The sequence below is a fragment of the Oryctolagus cuniculus genome, chromosome 11, assembly GCF_051225735.1.
Source record: "Oryctolagus cuniculus isolate XC-2025 breed Fujian yellow rabbit chromosome 11, ASM5122573v1, whole genome shotgun sequence".
Lineage (NCBI taxonomy): Eukaryota > Metazoa > Chordata > Mammalia > Lagomorpha > Leporidae > Oryctolagus > Oryctolagus cuniculus.
Window position 1 is genome coordinate 101,107,072 of NC_142877.1, and position 18,113 is coordinate 101,125,184.

The window sequence follows — 18,113 nt, forward strand, 5'->3', positions numbered from 1 at the left end:
TGAAATCCTTCCCTTGTATACCCTGAGTTCAGCTGACAAGGCCACTGGGCTGCCCAAGAATAGTCTGCTGCCCTCATATCAAGCAGGATTGAAATATCCCCTCCCCGCATCTTTCTAGCTTCTTCAATTCCTCATACATTATTTTTCCAAACTGTGAAAGACCCACAGAGAAAGCATACTCACTACCCACTTGTGCCCTGAAATGGGAATCCAAGTAGATAATAAATTATCTGGACGCAAATAAGAGCCTTGCTTTTTTTAAATAAGAGGTGAAATATCCTCATTTACTCATATGTGTGTCACTCAAGGGGGGACTGAGCATATATTTGCCAAACTTGGCAGCATTTCACTCTGAGACTGAAAACATGATGAATTTCTTCGAGAGATAATTTTGGTGATATGTATAGGCCACTGAAAATGAAAATGTTATGACTTTAGTGCTGTGATAATATATGGTAGTAATTATGTTAACAAGGGAAATTACATCCCTCTTCAGCAATTTCAGCTCATACCACCCACATGAATAGTGGGCAACAGCAAAAAAATGCTGAAATGGAGCTAGTAAAATAAGGGGAATGATATTTGCTGAATTTGGAATCCACTTTAATCACTTTTCAAAATGTATTGAGCTCCTACTATGCACCCAGCACCACGTAAGCATAGTGTGGAATAGAAGGATGGATCATACATGGCCCTTTGCCACCGTGGAGTAACAGAAATGAGACATGTACATCAATCATTGTAATGCCAGCTAGGAATGAGAGGTGTCAAGAGACAGATACAGATGGATTCCATAGAGACTAAAAAGAGCAAACTACCAATGCTAGATGAAATCATGACAAAACCCTGGCTTGCACAGAAAGCAATCAGGCACACAGGAGGTGATGGGTAAGCAACACTCAACAGTTTTCCAAGAGAGCTTCCAAAATGGCAGAGTAGGGAGGGAGCTTATTACTTTATTCTAGCAAAAGATAGTTTTTAAAAAGTAGAAAGAAGAGTGCAGTCTCAAGGAAGAGTTAGCAAGAAAACGGCAGAGGAAATTATATGCAAATTAGAGGGACACTCTGGATCTACATAAAGGGCATGGATATCCACAACTCAGGATCTCAGCAGCTGAGAGCCTACTCACCAGCATTGGGAAGTGAGGTGAGAACAGACTGCAGCAGCCCAAGCCACTGGTGAAAAAGCTGCAGGAAGAGACGGGGGAACCCAGCTTGAAGCCCCATGGGGGATAGTGTACCTGTCAAACAGGAGAAAAAAAACAGGATGGATACATTTCTCTCTCCCCAGTCACCTTACAAGGTGACAATAGAGCAGGCATCATTTTGGACTTATGTAACAGCTGCGCCAGTTCGTGTCCATGCCTAGCAAGCACCCAAGCGCAGACTCCATATTCTGGTGGGGAGAACTAACAAGGGGCTGGGTGCTCATGACCGTGAGAGGCTTGTGTGTCAGGACTGTGAAAAAAACTGAGATTGTGTGGGAGGATTCAAGGTGTGGATGGGACTTTAGGCAGTCACTGTGGGAGAGTCCACATGCTCAGGACGTCCTGGTTACCTGGTGAGGGACATTACTGGGGAATCTGAGCATACACTGAGGAATGCACAGATCCTTTGTGTGGTCCTTGGGGTAGAGAAGCCAAATATTATACCCACAGGGGCTACCACTCGGGAACTGGTCACCTTTGAGGAGAGGAGCTAAGCTGAGCAGAATAAACCTCCCTTCTGATAAAAAGGGAGAGAGAGAGATTTACCTCGCCAAACCTGAATGTGTCACCTTTTCTTTAAAAGATTTATTTTTATTTATTTATTTATTTGAAAGTCAGAGTTACACAGAGAGAGGAGAGGCAGAGAGAGAGAATGAGACGACTTCCATCCGATGGTTCACTCCTCAATTGGTTGCAACCACCAGAGCTGTACCAATCTGAAGCCAGAAGCCAAGAGCCTCCTCCAGGTCTCTGATGCAGGTGCAGGGGCCCAAGGACCTGGGCCATCCTCTACTGCTTTCCCAGGCCATAGCAGAGAGCTGGATCAGAAGTGGAGCAGCCGGGTCTTGAACCAACGCCTATGAGATGCCGGCGCTTCAGGCCAGGGTGTTAACCTGCTGCACCACAGCACTGTCCCCTGGATATGTCACTTTAGACATGCCCTTCACCCTAGAGAACTGAACACAACTCTCTGGCCACACCAATCAGACGTCTCTAGATATTCACTGAAAGCAGATATTCACTTATATACAGAAGCATAGTACAAAGATAAAAGCTGTCACAGTGACAGAAATGAAGAAACCACAAATGCCAAATAACAAATGCACCAATTGAAGAAACAAGAATAAGGAAGACAACATGACACATCAAAAAGAACACAACATTTCAATAATAGATTGTGAAGATGGTAAGATGGAAGAAATACAAGAAATGGAATTTTAAAAAAATTGATCTTAAGGTTTTACAGAAGTAATCAGAACCATATGCATGAATTAGTTAAGTCCATACAATGACATGAAAGAAAATTTCTCCCATGAAATTGAGATCTTAAAGAGAAATCAAAATGAAGTGAAGAATTCAATAGAACAAATAAAAAATGCAGTGTAAAGCCTTAACAGAATCAGTGAAGCAGAAGGAAGAATATCCTACTTAGAAGACAAAGCACAGGAAATTATACAGTCAAACCAAAAACAAGAAAAGGAAATTAGAAAACCAAAAAACATAGTTGGGAATCTACAGGATACTATAAAATGACCCAACATACATACTCTAGGAGTTCCTGAAGGCATGGAAAGAGAGAAAGGATTAGAACAGCTTAGCTTTTTAGTGGAATAATAACAGAAAACTTCCCTAATTTGGAGAAAGAAAGGGACATCCAAGTATAGGAAGCACATAAACTCCCAAAAGCAATGACCAGAAAAGCTATTCACCATGAGACATTGTAATAAAACTCAGCACAGTAAAATATAAAGAAAATATTCTAAAATATGCACAAGAGAAACACCAGACTACTTTCAGAGGCTCTCCAGTAAGACTCAGAGCAGTCTCATTGAAACCCTACAGGCTAAGAAATGGTGAGACATAAGAGAAAAAAAAACTGTGAGCCCAGAATATACCCTGTAAAATTCTCATTTATGAATGAATGTGAAATAAAGGCCTTCCATAACAAACAGAAATTGAATTTGTCATCACCTGTCCAGCCCTACAAAATATGCTGAAGTTTGTGCTGCACACAGAAACACAGAAATATGGTCATCACTACAAAAGAGGGTAAAGGAAGAAATCTCCCAGTAAAAGTTCAAAGGAGATTCAAAGTAAAAAATTAGGAATAGTTTTGGGGAAATGGCAGGGCAAAGTCATTATTTATCAGTAGTCACCTTGAAGGAAAATGGCCTGAACTCTCTGGTTAAAAGACACAGACTGGCTGAATGAATTAAAAAACAAAACCCATCTATTTGCTGCATATAAGAAATACATCTTACCAACAAATATGTAGGCAGACTGAAAGTAATAGGATAGAAAAAGATATTCCATGCCAATATAAACAAAAAACAAAAGAGCTGGTATAGCCATTGTAATATCAGGCAAAATAGATTTTAACAAAAAAATTGTTAAAAGAGACAAAGAAGGGTACTATGTAATGACTAAGAGATCAATTCAACAAGGAATATTATTGGGGCCGGTGCTGTAGTGTAGCAGGTAAAGGCGCGGCATTCAGTCCCAATATCCCATATGGGTACCAGTTTGAGTCCTGGCTGCTCCACTTCTGATCCAGCTCTCTGCTATGGCCTGGGAGAGCAGTAGAGGATGGCCCAGGTCCTTGGGCCTGCACCCATGTGAGAGACCCAGAAGAAGCTCCTGGCTCCTGGCTTCTGATCTGTGTAGCTCCAGCTGTTGTGACCAACTGGGGAGTGAACCACTGGATAGAAGACTGCTCTCTCTGTCTCTGCCTCTCCTTTTCTCTTTGTGTAACTTTTCAAATAACTAAATAAATATTTAAAATAAAAGATGTAAGTATTATAAACATGTATGCCCTTGATTACAGGGCATCTGGTTATTTAAAAGAAATGTTGATGGGTCTAAAGGGAGACATACACTCCAATAAAATAGTAATGTGGGACTTCAGTACCACATGTTCAGTAATGGACAGATCACTCAGAGAAAATCAGCCTGGAAACAGCAGAGTTAATTGGCACTATAGACCAATGACCCTAACAGATATCCACATAATTCATCCTACAGTTGCAGAATACACATTTTTCTCACCAATGCATGGAACTTTCTCTAGGATTGTCCACATATTAGGCCATAAAGCGAGTCTCAGCAAATTCAAAAAAAATCAAAATCATACCATGCTTCTTCTTAGACTACAATGGAATAAAGCTGGAAATCAGCCACTAAGGAATTTCTAGAATGTATGCAAACACATGCAGACTGAACAACACATTCCTGAATAAACAGTGGGTCATAGAAGAAATCAAAAGACAAATCAAAAAATTTCTGGAAACAAATGTAGATGAAAATACAACATATCAAAACTTATGGGATACAGCAAAAGTAGTGTTAAGAGGAAAGTTTATAGCAATAGATGCATACATCAAAAAATTGGAAAGGCCCCAAATAAATGAATCATCAATGCATCTCAAGTATCTAGAAAAACAACAGCAAACCAAACCTAAGACTAGTAGGAAAAAAGAAATAATTTAAAAAATTAGAAAAGAAATCAACAAAATCAAAACCAAAAAAAAAAAAAAAACCAACAGATTAGCAAAATGAAGAGCTGGTTTTCTTTTTTTTTTTTTTTTTTTTTTTTTTGACAGGCAGAGTGGACAGTGAGAGAGAGAGACAGAGACAAAGGTCTTCCTTTGCCATTGGTTCACCCTCCAATGGCCGCCGCAGCCAGCGTGCTGCAGCCAGCACACCACGCTGATCCGATGGCAGGAGCCAGGTACTTATCCTGGTCTCCCATGGGGTGTAGGGCCCAAGGACTTGGGCCATCCTCCACTGTACTCCCTGGCCACAGCAGAGAGCTAGCCTGGAAGAGGGGCAACCGGGACAGAATCCGGTGCTCTGACCGGGACTAGAACCCGGTGTGCCAGCGCTGCAAGGCGGAGGATTAGCCTAGTGAGCTGCGGCGCCGGCCGAGCTGGTTTTCTGAAAAATAAGCAAAAGTCACACACGATGGGCCCAAACTAACCAAAAAAAGGAGAGAGAAGACCCAAGTCAATAAAATCAGAGGCAAAAAAGGAAATGTAACAAGAGATACAACAGAAATAAAAAGAATCATCAGGAACAATTACAAAGAACTACATGCCTACAAACTGGGAAACCTAGAAGAAATGGATAGATTCCTGGACACATAAAACCTGCCTAAATGGAGCCATGAAGACAGAAAGCCAAAACAGGCCCATTAAAAAAAAAAAAGGAAATTGAATCAGTAATGAAGACCCTCCCAACAAAGAAAACCCCAGGACCAGATAGCTTCACTGCTGAATTCTACCAGACATTTAAAGAACTAACTCAAATTGTTCTCAAGTTATTCAAAACAATTGAAAAGGAGGGAATCCTCCCTAATTATTTTTATGAAGCCAACGTCACCTTAAATCCTAAACCTGAAAAAGATGCAACAGAGAAAGAGAATTACAGGCCAATTACCCTGATAAACATAGACACAAAAAGCCTCAACAAAATTATAGGCAATAAAATCCAACAATACATAAGAAAGATCACCCACCCAAACCAAATGGTATTTATCCCTAGTATGTAGGGATGGTTCAACATTCACAAATCAATCAATGTGATACATCACATCAACAAATCAAAGAACAAAAATCATGATTATCTCAATAGATGCAAAAAAGCATTTGATAAAATATAACACCCTTTCATGATGAAAACTCTAAGCAAATTGGGTATAGAAGGAACATTCATCAACACAATCAAGGTAATTTATGACAAACCCATGGCCAGCATCCTATTGAATGGGGAAAACCTGGAATCATTCCTACTGAGTGAGATCTGATAACAGACAAGGTTGTACATTCTCACCACTGCTATTCAATATAGTCCTTGAAGTTTTGGCCAGAGCCACTAGGCAAGAAAAAGAAATCAAAGGGATACAAATTGGGAAGGAGGAAGTCAAACTATCCTTACTAGCAGCTTACATGAGTCTATAAATAGGGAATCAAAAAGACTCCACCAACAGAGTATTGGATCTCATAGAAGAGTTTGGTAAACTAGCAGGATATAAAATCAATACACAAAAATCAACAGCTTTTGTATACACAGAAAATTCCAAGACTGATATTGAACTTCTAAGATCAGTTCCATTCACAATAGCTACAAAAAAAAAATCAAATACATTGGAATAAATTTAACCAAGGAAGTCAAGCATCTCTACGATGAGAATTATAAAACATCAAAGAAAGAAATAGAAGATACAAAAAAATGGAAAAGTCTTTCATATTGATGGATTGGAAAGATCAATATCATCAAAATGTCCATTCTTCTGAAAGAAATTTACAGATTCAATGTGATACCAATCAAAATACCAAGGACATTTTTCTCAGGTATAGAAACAATTATGGTGAAATTTACATGGATATACAGGAGGCTCCGAACAGCTAAAGCAATCTTATACAACAAAAACACACACAGAGATACCACAATACCAGATTTCAAGACTTGCTACAAGGTAGTTATAATAAAACAGCCTGGTACTAGTACAAAAACAGATGGAGAGACCAATGGAACAGAATAGAAATGCCAGAAACCAATCCAAGCATCTACAACAAGCTTATAATTTAACAAGGAGCTAAAACCAATTCCTGAAGCAAGGTCAATCTCTTTAACAAATGGTACTGTGAAACTGGATTTCCACATGTAGGAGTATGAAGCAAGACCCCTACCTTACACCTTACATAAAAATCCACTCAAAATGGATTAAAGATCTAAATCTACAAACTGACACCATCAAATTTTTAGAAGACATTGGGGAAATCCTGCAAGATATAGGCATAGGCAAAGACTTCTTGGAAAAGACTTCAGAGGCACAGGCAGTCAAAGCCAAAATGAACAAATGGGATTAAAACAAATTGAGAAGTTTCTGTACTACAAAAGAAACACCTAGCAAAGTGACAGAAACACCTAGCAACTGACAGAATGGGATAAATTATTTGTAAACTATGCAACTGGTGGTCGATCCCATGAGGCTGCTTGCCTAGCCCAGGCAGCTAGCCTGACTGCTGGCAGGTTGTGGGACCCCCAGCATATTTCTCCCCACCCCGCCTTCTGACAATCAGGTAAACTCTTTCCAGGTGTAGCCCAGGCCCACCTGGAAAACTACCATGACAATGTGAGCTTCAAGTCTGACTGGAGAGGCATATTAGCACCAGTGTCAATTCTGTCCTATAGAGTTAGTGTTGCCATAAATTAGTTACACCCCTCTGCCTACCCTTTAAATTATAGGTGGCTGTGAATAAAGATGGATATATTCACCAATCTTGTCTCCCGTGCTTCTTGTGGGAAGAACACCATCGCCCTGCTTACCCCAGGACTGTGGACTTCACAGAAATAGTTCGCAGCAACTGATAAAGGATTAATAACCAGAATGTATAAGAAATCAAGAAACTCCACAACAACAAAACAAACAACCCAGCTAAGAGATGGGCAAAAGACTTAAACAGACATTATTCAAAAGAGGAAATCCAATTGACCCACAGACACCTGAAAAAATGTTTAGGATCACTAGCCATCAGGGAAATGCAAATCAAAACCACAAGGAGGTTTCACCTCACCCCCATTAGAATAGCTTTCATACAGAAATCAACAAACAGTAAATGGTGGTGAGGATGCGGGGACAAAGGTACCCTAATCCACTGTTGGTGTAAATGCAAACTGTTAAAGCCACTATGGAAGATAGTAAGGAGATACCTCAAAAATCTGAATATAGATAGACCTACCATATGATCCATCCATCCACTACTGGGAATTTATCTAAGAGAAATTAAATCAGTAAATAAAAGAGTTACCTGCACCCCCATATTTATTGCTGCTCAATTCACAATAGATAAGACATAGAATCAACCTAAATGCCCATCAACAAAGACTGGATAAAGAAATTATGAGATATAGACATTATGGAATATTATACAGCAGTAAAAAATGAAATCTGGTCACTTTCAACAAAATGAATGAAACTGGAAAGCATTATGTTTATTGAAATAAGCCAGTCCCAAAGGGACATATACCATGTGTTCTCCCTGATCTGTGAGAACTAATAGAGCACCTAAAATGAAATCTGTCGCTCCCCCTCTTCGTGGAGGAACGACACTAAACCCTGCCTAGGCTTCCTATCCGAGTCACAGCACCATTATGTCGCTCCCCGTCTTCGTGGAGGAACGACACAGGACCCTGCGCTGTTCTTCTGTCTGCTCGGCCCTTCCCGGGTTTGCTGCTGGTTCTTCCCGGGTTGGCTACCGTCCCTTCCACCTCCGTGGAAGGGCGGTTCCCTCTGGCCACTTTCCCCACTTCCGCGGGGGAGCGGCACACCGCCGGCCGGCTCTCTCGGGGGCTGCACAGGTGTTCCTTCAGATAATGTTCCCCTTAGATGTTCCCTGGTGCATGTTGTCTCTCTCCTCCTTTATAGTCCTCTTCCACCAATCCCAACTCTGCTACCCACACGCCGAGTACGCTGCTCTCCTCCAATCAGGAGCAGGTCCTACAGTTTATTGGTTGAACTGGAGGCAGCTGTGTAGAAGCTGTTTCTCCCTTCTCAGCGCCATATTGTGGGAGAGCAGATGCATAGAATAAGTCTTAATTCCAGTAACTTAGTCTAGTCCGAGTTGCTCCCCACAAAATCTGTAGAACTGAAATTGACACTTCAGCAAGGGATGACTTTAGTTGCCCTTGTCTTGACTGTTGAGGATCAGTTTCACTTTTTTGTTGTTTTTTTTCTTTTTTTTTCTTCAAACTATTTGTTTCAACTCTTTAATTAAGAGTTAATGATATGTGTATAAAGTCAATTGAGGGTGGACCTCAGTAAAAAGTAAGAGTGGGATTAACAGAGGGAGGAGGAAGTTTAAAAATGTAAAGCAGTATAGTTCTGCATAAATTCCTACAGACTTACTTCTAAGGGTACAGTTTAAAAACTTGTCGTGTAACACCAAATCCCAGTAAGCTGGGTGGTAAAAATGCCATTTTAAGTGTTAAAGTGAACATATAGATAGGATTAAGTGTTTAGTGACCATATAAGTAGGATCAAGAATCTGGTGATATGCTAGATATAATTAAAAAGGAGAGAATGTTTCAACATGGGAAGCTGTCCACACAGCAGATAGAATGACAATCGCTTTAAGTAACATTCTGACTTCAGAATCAGCCCTTAAGGCTTCCTGGTCTGGCCAAAAAGCCCATGAGAGCATTTCAGGCATTGAAAGCCAAGACACTGTGACAAAAAAATGTTCTACATGAAGGATCTCTGTGAGGGAGATCCCAGTGGAAAAAAAGAGGTCATCAAAGAAGGAGGTACTTTTCTCTGATAGGAGGAGAGAACTTCTACTTTGCTATGGCCTTGTTAAATACGGACAGAATTTGTGGATTCAACAGGCTTCTATAGCCTAGGTATCTCATGTCAAGAGCCTCGGGTGGTCACTGACATTATACAAAAGAGTATTAATTGTTAAATTAACAACAGGAGTCACTGTTCATTAACTCCTCATGCAGGACCTCTGTCCTCAATGAGTTGAATTATGAGAATTAACTGTAAAATTAGTTCCCAAGCAGTTTGTGTGTGTGTGTGAGTGTGTGTGCAAATTGTTGAAATCTTTACTTAGTATAGAGTTGGTCTTCTGTGCACAAAGTTAATTGAAAATGAATCTTAATGGAGAATGTGACTGGGAAGGGGAGAGGGAGGAGAAGGAGGGTTGGAAATACGGGTGGGAGGGCAGGTATGATGGGAAGAATAACTCTATTCCTAAGATTGTTCTTATGAAATTTGCATGCCTTAAAAATTAATTAATAAATTAATTTTAAAAGGACATGCATTACTACATCAAAAAAATAGTTTTCCAGAATTGAGACAAGCTTCAGACAATTGACACTGGAAATATGGAAATTCTGCCGACTAATGGTTCCATAGCAGTATGGCCATGAAAGGAAGCCTCATACTCCATAGCTTCAGAAACCTTCTGAAAGGCTTTTGTCAAGAACTTATAAATGTGTGGGTTAATGAACCATAAATGGAGATTAAATGCATGAACAAAACTCCATAATTCATTCTGAAGTTTTAATGGAATGAAATTTTAGATACTTGTGCTGTTTACATCTAACACTATCATTAGCTTTTGCTTTGTTCCTCTCTTGTTCAAGAATGTACAGGAAATTCAAGCAGACATAAATTACACAGCAGACCCCTGATGGGGCTTAGAATCTCAAGGATAGGGCAAGATAAGTATATAATATTCATAAATATTTTCTATTTTATTAATCTGATGTGATGCAGAGAGTATATGATTTGGAATCAGACAGACTTGGACTAAATTTCTACTTTTCACCCTACCAACTCTATGAACTATAAAAGAATTATTGACTAGGTTAGCATCACTTTGTCTGTATAGTGTTAGAATTACATGGCTGTCACAAGCATTAAATTATATAGTATCATGGGAGCATGTTGTCTAATACCTACAAATTTCTAATGAATTTTTGAGTAATCTGCCAGAAAAGTAAAATGTGTCATAAGAAAGTTATAAATAAACATATAAAGTTATACTCAAGAAACAGCATCTTTGGATTGGAGAGACCAGGAAGGCTTCATGTAGGTGTCATCTGATTAGGACATTGGAAGACAAAAATAGGGATTATTCAAGGACTGCAAGGAACAGAATTGTGCTTTAGAGGATGGAAGAGCACAGCAGAGCTGTGTTGACATATAACGTTGGACTTTTAAAAGGCTAAAAACAGGGCCGGCACTGTGGTGTAGCAGGTAAAGCCACTGCCTGCAGTGCCGTCATCCCATATGGGAGCCAGTTCATGTCCAGGCTGCAATACTTCTGATCCAGCTCTCTGCTTTGGCCTGGGAAAGCAGTGGAGGATGGCCCAGGTGCTTGGACTCTTGCACCTGCATGGCAGTCCCAGAAGAGGCTCCTGGCTCCTGGCTTTGGATCGGTGCAGCTCGGGCCATTGTGGCCAATTGGAGCGTGAACCAGTGGATGGAAGACCTCTCTTTCTTCCTCTCTTTCTCTCTCTATGTAACTCTGCCTTTCAAATAAATAAATAAATCTTTATTTTTAAATAAAACGCTAAGAGCTTTGCATGTCAAAATGTGGCTAATTTATTCTAGGCAATTCAGTGATTTAACACATACAAACCCCAAAATATCAGACAGTGTAATCAAAAACCCAGTGGTTCACAAGGCAAAGAACACTAGACAAAGCAAAGAAGAGCAATACTTCCAAAATAAGAAAAATGTGAGCTCTACAAAGTTCACATTCTTACCATAATTTATTTTTCATTTGACAGGTAGATTTATAGACGGTGAGAGAGAGAGAGACAGAGAGAAAGGTCTTCCTTCCGTTGGTTCACTCCCCAAATGGCCACTACAGCCAGCACTTCGCCGATCCGAAGCCAGGAGCCAGGTGCTTCCTACTGGTCTCCCACGTGGGTGCAGGGGCCCTAGCACTTGGGCCATCCTCCACTGCCCTCCTGGGCCACAGCAGAGAGCTTTACTGAAAGAGGAGCAACTGGGACTAGAACCCGGCACCCATATGGGAAGCTGGCACCGCAGGCGGAGGATTAACCAAGTGAGCCATGGCGCCGGCCACCATAATTTATTTAAATTTAAACACAGGAACAATCCCTTCTATAAAGACAGATGTAAAAATACTATGCATAATGAGAAATAGAATACAGGAAGCATAATAAAGTAATAAAATAGCACAATCAAATGGCATATACTATGGAACTGTTAAATATTAAATATTAGAACACCTATTTATAAAATTCACTTTAACAGATAAAAAAATATTCATATCATTTTCCAATGAAATTATAAATTGCAACAATCACCGAAGAACAATTTGGTAATATCTATGAAAAATTAAAATGACCACATCTTTTGATACAACTAGATTTCTAATGAATTAATTCCACTGACATTATAAATAAAATTTCACATTTTCAGAGATATTCACAGCAGCATGATCCCTTTGGCAAGTACAAAAGGAGTTCCTCTTGACTGTTTGAAAGGCCCCTATTTATCTCTCTCTTTCTCTCTCTCTCTCTCTCTCTCTCTCTCACACACACACACACACACACACACACACATTGGATATACTAAAAAGCACAAAGTTCCCTTTGTCACATAGCACCAGCACTCAGGACAACATGACAACATAGTGCTGACTGTAACTCCAAACATCTATCAATATACCAAACACCATTCATGACTTAGGAAAAGACATCTCCACATTTTTTCCCATATATCTTCAAAATGAAAGGCATCTCTGCCCAAATACTGTGAAAATTTATGGGCAGTGCCACTGAGGGTCAGAAATGACCACCAATTCAGAGTCAGGAACAGATATAAGCTATGGAAGTATTCATGTAAGAGCAAAGACAAATTAATTAACTTGTCAAAGCTTCCTCTCAGCAGGAATGCAATAGATTCTTGCATGCTTTCTTTATAGTATTGCTAAACATACATTTTCTTGCTTTTTCTGTTTTGGTTTTTTAATTTTAATATTGAAATTATAATAGTATCATAGCAACTGCTGAGAACAGTTGTTTGAGAAACACCATTCAATACAGACAATTAATATTACTTTTCCATTACTCGTAATTATAGCATTATATGGATTCCTTACAACCTAGCCACTAGGTGGATATTGAACACCAGAACTTCACTCTTACATTAAATGAAATTTCACTCAAAATAAAATAAGATTTAATTAAATTTTAAAATACAAATGTCTAAAATTTAACTAATTAAAATTTGTGGTTCTTACATAAAATTATTAAAATACTTTTCGATTTTTCAAATTAAATAATGTTTTACATTTATATTAATTTACAATGTCATGAAAATGAACTACATTTTTAATTTTAAAATTATTACTGTCAGTAAAATACAACTGTATGGAAATTTTGACTATAATAATGTGATTAGTAATTTTGTTGAAGTCAAAGAAAAACTTTACAGAATACACATATAAATTGTGAATTACATGTTTTATATTATTATTAATCCAAATTGTTGTTGTCCATCACACCAGAACTCCCAGACATGTATAATAATAAATTCAGTCTTTTCTATTTTACCAACTTTTAGTTACATAAAAATAAAAATTTATGCATTTTTCTTTATGTTACAGATGTGCATTTGTCAGAATAAAGGGATAGGACATAGTTCATTTAATATTTTGTGAGCCTGACTTATAACTTTAAAATAATTAGACATATTGTGTGGGAGCTCCATTGACACCCTTGCCCTGAGCTTCACAATTATAAGAGGAGGCTCTCAGTGCAGCACTGTGTAAAACAGAAGAAAATCCACCACATCCTAATGTCCTTTAAAATGGCAATGTCCAAGCACACTATATGTAAATTCGTTCGTCTTAAGTCAAATTATTGTATGCAGGGTGGCCGAAACAACATTTATTTCTCACAGTTCTGGAGGCTGAAAATCGAGGTGCAGGGGAATCCAGAGTCTGGTGAGGGCTCACTTCCTGGTATGCAGATGGTTACCCTCCAGATGTATCCACACATGACAGAGGGCAAAAAGAGAAAACAAGCTCTAATGTCTCTTCCTATAAGGACAACAATCCTATTCATGAAATCTCCACTCTTACAATGGAATCACTTCCAAATGCTTCACCTCCTAACACTCCCATATTGTGAGTTAGAATTTCAATTTACAAGTTTGAGAGGAGTCATAAGTATGCAGTGCATTATTCAGGGGATACATGTGCATTTGTGAGGGAGGGGTATATAGTCTCTAGAACGACATATAAGAAACTAGAGAACTTCAGTGCCCCTGATACCAGATGACTTGTTTTATCATAGAAAATTCAAAAAATAAATATGTGTCAAAGACAAGAAACATGAACAAGGAAAGCAATATGATTCCCCAAAAGGAATACAATGATACATTAAAATTTGTGAAAAAGCAAAATTTGGTGCAATGCCTAAAAATGAATTCAAAAGAATTAACTGTAAGGTTACTCAGAAACACTAAAAAGGAGTTATATGAAATAAGATAATCCATACATGACATGGTTGAGAAACTCTGCAAAGAGATAGATATTTTGAAGAAATAATAGAAATGAAGTATTATTCATTTCAATAAGTCAAATAAAAATACAGTGGAAAACCTTAACAATAGACTTGGTGAGGCAGAAGAAAGAATATATCTGACCTAAAACAAAGAGCTTTTGAAATATCTCAGTCAGAAAAAAAAAAGTAAAAATAAGAAATTCTATAAATAGTGTTCGGTATCTATGGAATACTATCAAATGACCAAATATATAAGTCTTGAGAATTTCTGACATTATAGAACAAAAGAATGACTTAGAAAACCTATTCACTGAAATATTAACAGAAAATTTCCACAATTTGGAGCAAGATATGGATATCCAAATTCGGGAAGCACATTGAACCCTAAATAGGTGTAATCAGAAAAGATCCCCATTGTGACACATTATAGTCAAGCTTTCAAAAGTAAAACATAAATATCCTAAAAAAAAATGCAAGAAAATCCAGATCACCTTTAAGGGGCCTCCAATCAGACTAACAGAAAATTTCTCAACAGAAACCCTACAATCAAAAGAGACTCAAGAGATATAGTCCAAGTTCTAAAAGAAAAAACTGCCAACGTAGAATACTTTACACAGTGAAGCTCTCATTCATAAATTAAGGTGAAATAAAAACTCTCCAAGAGAAGCAAAAACTTAAAGAATTTGTCACCACTCACCTAATCTTATAAATGATACTTAAAGATGTATTATGGGGCTGTTGCTATGACTTGGTGGGTTGATCATCCACCTGCGGCCAGCATCCCATGTGGTGCCAGTTCGAATCTTGGTTGCTCCACTTCCATTCCAGATCTCTGCTATGGCCTGGAAAAAGCAGTGGAGAATGGCCCAGGTATTTGGGCCCTGCACCCAGAGAGACCTGGAGGAGGCTCCTGGTTCCTGGCTTCAGATAGACCCAGCTCAGCCCATTACAGGCATCTGGGGAGTGAACCAGCAGATGGAGGACCTTTATTTCTGTCTCTACCTCCGTTGTCTGTTACTCTGTCAAATAAATAAATGAAATCTTAATAAAAATAAAAAGATGTATTACATATAGAAACAGAGAAAGGCATTCAGCATCTAGAAGGAACATGAAGGCAGAAAACCTCCTAGTAGCAAAACAAAGAAGTTTTAAAACAAACAATAGGAATATTCATGAGAAAATAGCAATATTAAGTCATTATCTTTCAATAATTACCTTGATTTTAAATGGATGAAATTCTCCAATTAAAAAATGCATGCTAAAAAAAGATCAATCCAAATATTAGATCATAAGGAATTAAAGATTCCAACCCAAACATTTTTTTTAAAAAAAGATACATACTGGCTGAATGGATAAAAAAAAGACCCATGTATATGCTGCCAACAAGAAATGCACTTCACCAATAAAGATACACATGGACTGAACATAAAAGGATGGAAAAAGATATTGCATGCAAATGAAATAAAAATGAATAGGAATAGCTATTCTCATATCAGACAAAACAGACTTTAAGACAAAAACTCTTTCCTCAAAAGAGGAAAATCATTTCACTAATTATGCTTTTGTATATGTTGAATTTCCACTAATTCTCAAAGAGGGAAAAAATGCAATGACTGATATTTTCTTTTTTTTTTTTCTTTTTTTTTTCTTTTTATCCTCTGCTTTTAATTTTTTTTTTATCTTTTATTTAATGAATATAAATTTCCAAAGTACGACTCATGTGTTACAATGGCTTCCCCCCCATACCGTCCCTCCCACCCACAACCCTCCCCTTTCCCACTCCCTCTCCCCTTTCATTCACATCAAGATTCATTTTCGATTATCTTAATATACAGAAGATCAGCTTAGTATACCTTAAGTAAGGATTTCAACAGTTTGCTCCCACACAGAAACATAAAGTGAAAAATAATAGATGATTTTTTTTAAATGATGATGAAATCAGATCAGACCTATTGTCATGTTTAATCCCAGTGAGAGTCAAGTTGGGAATTGATAATTTCTTTTTTTTTTTTTTTTTTTTTTTACAGAAGATCAGTTTAGTGTACATTAAGTAAAGATTTCAATCATTTGCACCCCCATAGAAACACAAAGTGAAATATACTGTTTGAGTACTCGTTATAGCATTAAGCCTCAGTGTACAGCACGTTAAGGACAGAGATCCTACATGAGGAGTAAGTGCACAGTGACTCCTGTTGTTGACTTTACAAATTGACACTCCTGTTTATGGCATCAATAATCTCCCCATGCACCAGTTATGAGTTTCCAAGGCTATGGAAGCCCCTTGAGTTCTCCGACTCTTATCTTGTTTAGACACGGTCATAGTCAAAGTGGAGGTTCTCTCCTCCCTTCAGAGAAAGGCACCTCCCTCTTTGAAGACCTGTTCTTTCCACTGGGATCTCACTCACAGAGATCTTTTTGCCAGAGTGTCTTGGCTTTCCATGCCTGAAATACTCTCATGGGCTTTTCAGCCAGATCCGAGTGCCTTTAGGGCTGATTCTGAGGCCAGAGTGCTATTTAGGACATCCGCCATTCTATGAGTCTGCTGAGTGTCTCACTTCCCATGTTGGATCACTCTCCCCTTTATTTATTCTATCGGTTGGTGTTAGCAGATACTAGACTTGTTTATGTGCTCCCTTTGACTCTTAGTCCTTTCATTATGATCAATTGTGAACTGAAATTGATCACTTGGAATAGTGAGATGGCATTGGCACATGCCATCTTGATGGGATTGAATTGGAATCCCCTGGTATGTTTCCAACTCTACCAATTGGGGCAAATCAGCCTGAGCATGCCCCAAATTATACATCTCTTCCCTCTCTTATTCCCACTCTTATGTTTAACAGGGATCACATTTCAGTTAATTTTCAACACTTAAGAATAACTGTGTGATAATTACAGAATTAAACCAGCCAATGACTGATATTTTCATCTCAGACCCAAATATCATCAGATTTCCCCAACTATAAATTGTGCTATGCTGTTCAGTGTTCTGAAAATAGAATTAGCAGTGGACTTACATACATTTTACTTTAGCACTACCTTATATATGCCCGGTTCTTTATTGTTAATCACATGCTATCATACACATATCATAGTTCATTCAAAGTAAGTGGAGAAAATGTCATTATCTACTTCTATAAATTTTTGAAGTTCATACAATTAGTGCTAAATTCTTTCCAAAACCCACATGATTGTTTAAATACATGTTCATAATCAATTGTTTACATTGCTCTGAGAAGACAGCTTCTTTGTGTGAAACAGCAGAATCATGTCTTCACTAAATGGTGGCATCCATTAATGGTATGGCCTCCACTAAAGTTGAGTTTATAGCCAGTTCCAAATTCATACTTCATGGAAAGAAAGAGGAAATGTGCTTTGCCTTTTCTGTTGTTTATCTGTATACTCTCTGTGTTTAGTAATAAACTTTGTTACATAATTATAATAAAATGCAATAGGCTTGCTAGAAACTCTTCCACTCCCCCAAAAACTCTTCGTTTCCTTGCTTTTAATTATTTTCCTTTTAAATCCACTTACTTATCACTTTTTATTTCAAACATTTCTCTTTATGAAAGATAACATTATCACATTTCTTGATTTTATCATTTTTTCAACTCCCTCCTTCTTATGTACTGTGCTTTTTGTATCCTCTTATTTTCGAGTTCTTTTCATGTGTACTCCCTTTTGTTTTATTTCCATGGGAGCTTTCATTGTCATTTTAGTCTTTATTTTTAGGCCTGACCTACCAGCAAGGAAATGAAAAGGAAAAGTACTGCAGCCCACACTGCAGTAGAAGTGGCAGACAGGTGCAAAAGAGGAAAACATTTTAAAAGAAAACGGCTGAACTAGAGCTTGCTTA

General features: G+C 38.2%; 1 long non-coding RNA gene across 13 annotated transcripts in view; it reads right to left on the bottom strand.

The window, feature by feature from the left end:
• LOC149123592 (uncharacterized) overlaps nt 1-18,113 on the bottom strand; it is a 501,504-nt gene that overhangs the window by 429,237 nt on the left and 54,154 nt on the right. For all 13 annotated transcript variants that reach the window (XR_016216966.1, XR_016216959.1, XR_016216963.1 and 10 more), the window contains exon 2: nt 1,130-1,240. This is a non-coding gene — a long non-coding RNA (uncharacterized LOC149123592). The remainder of the gene's footprint in view (nt 1-1,129; nt 1,241-18,113) is intronic.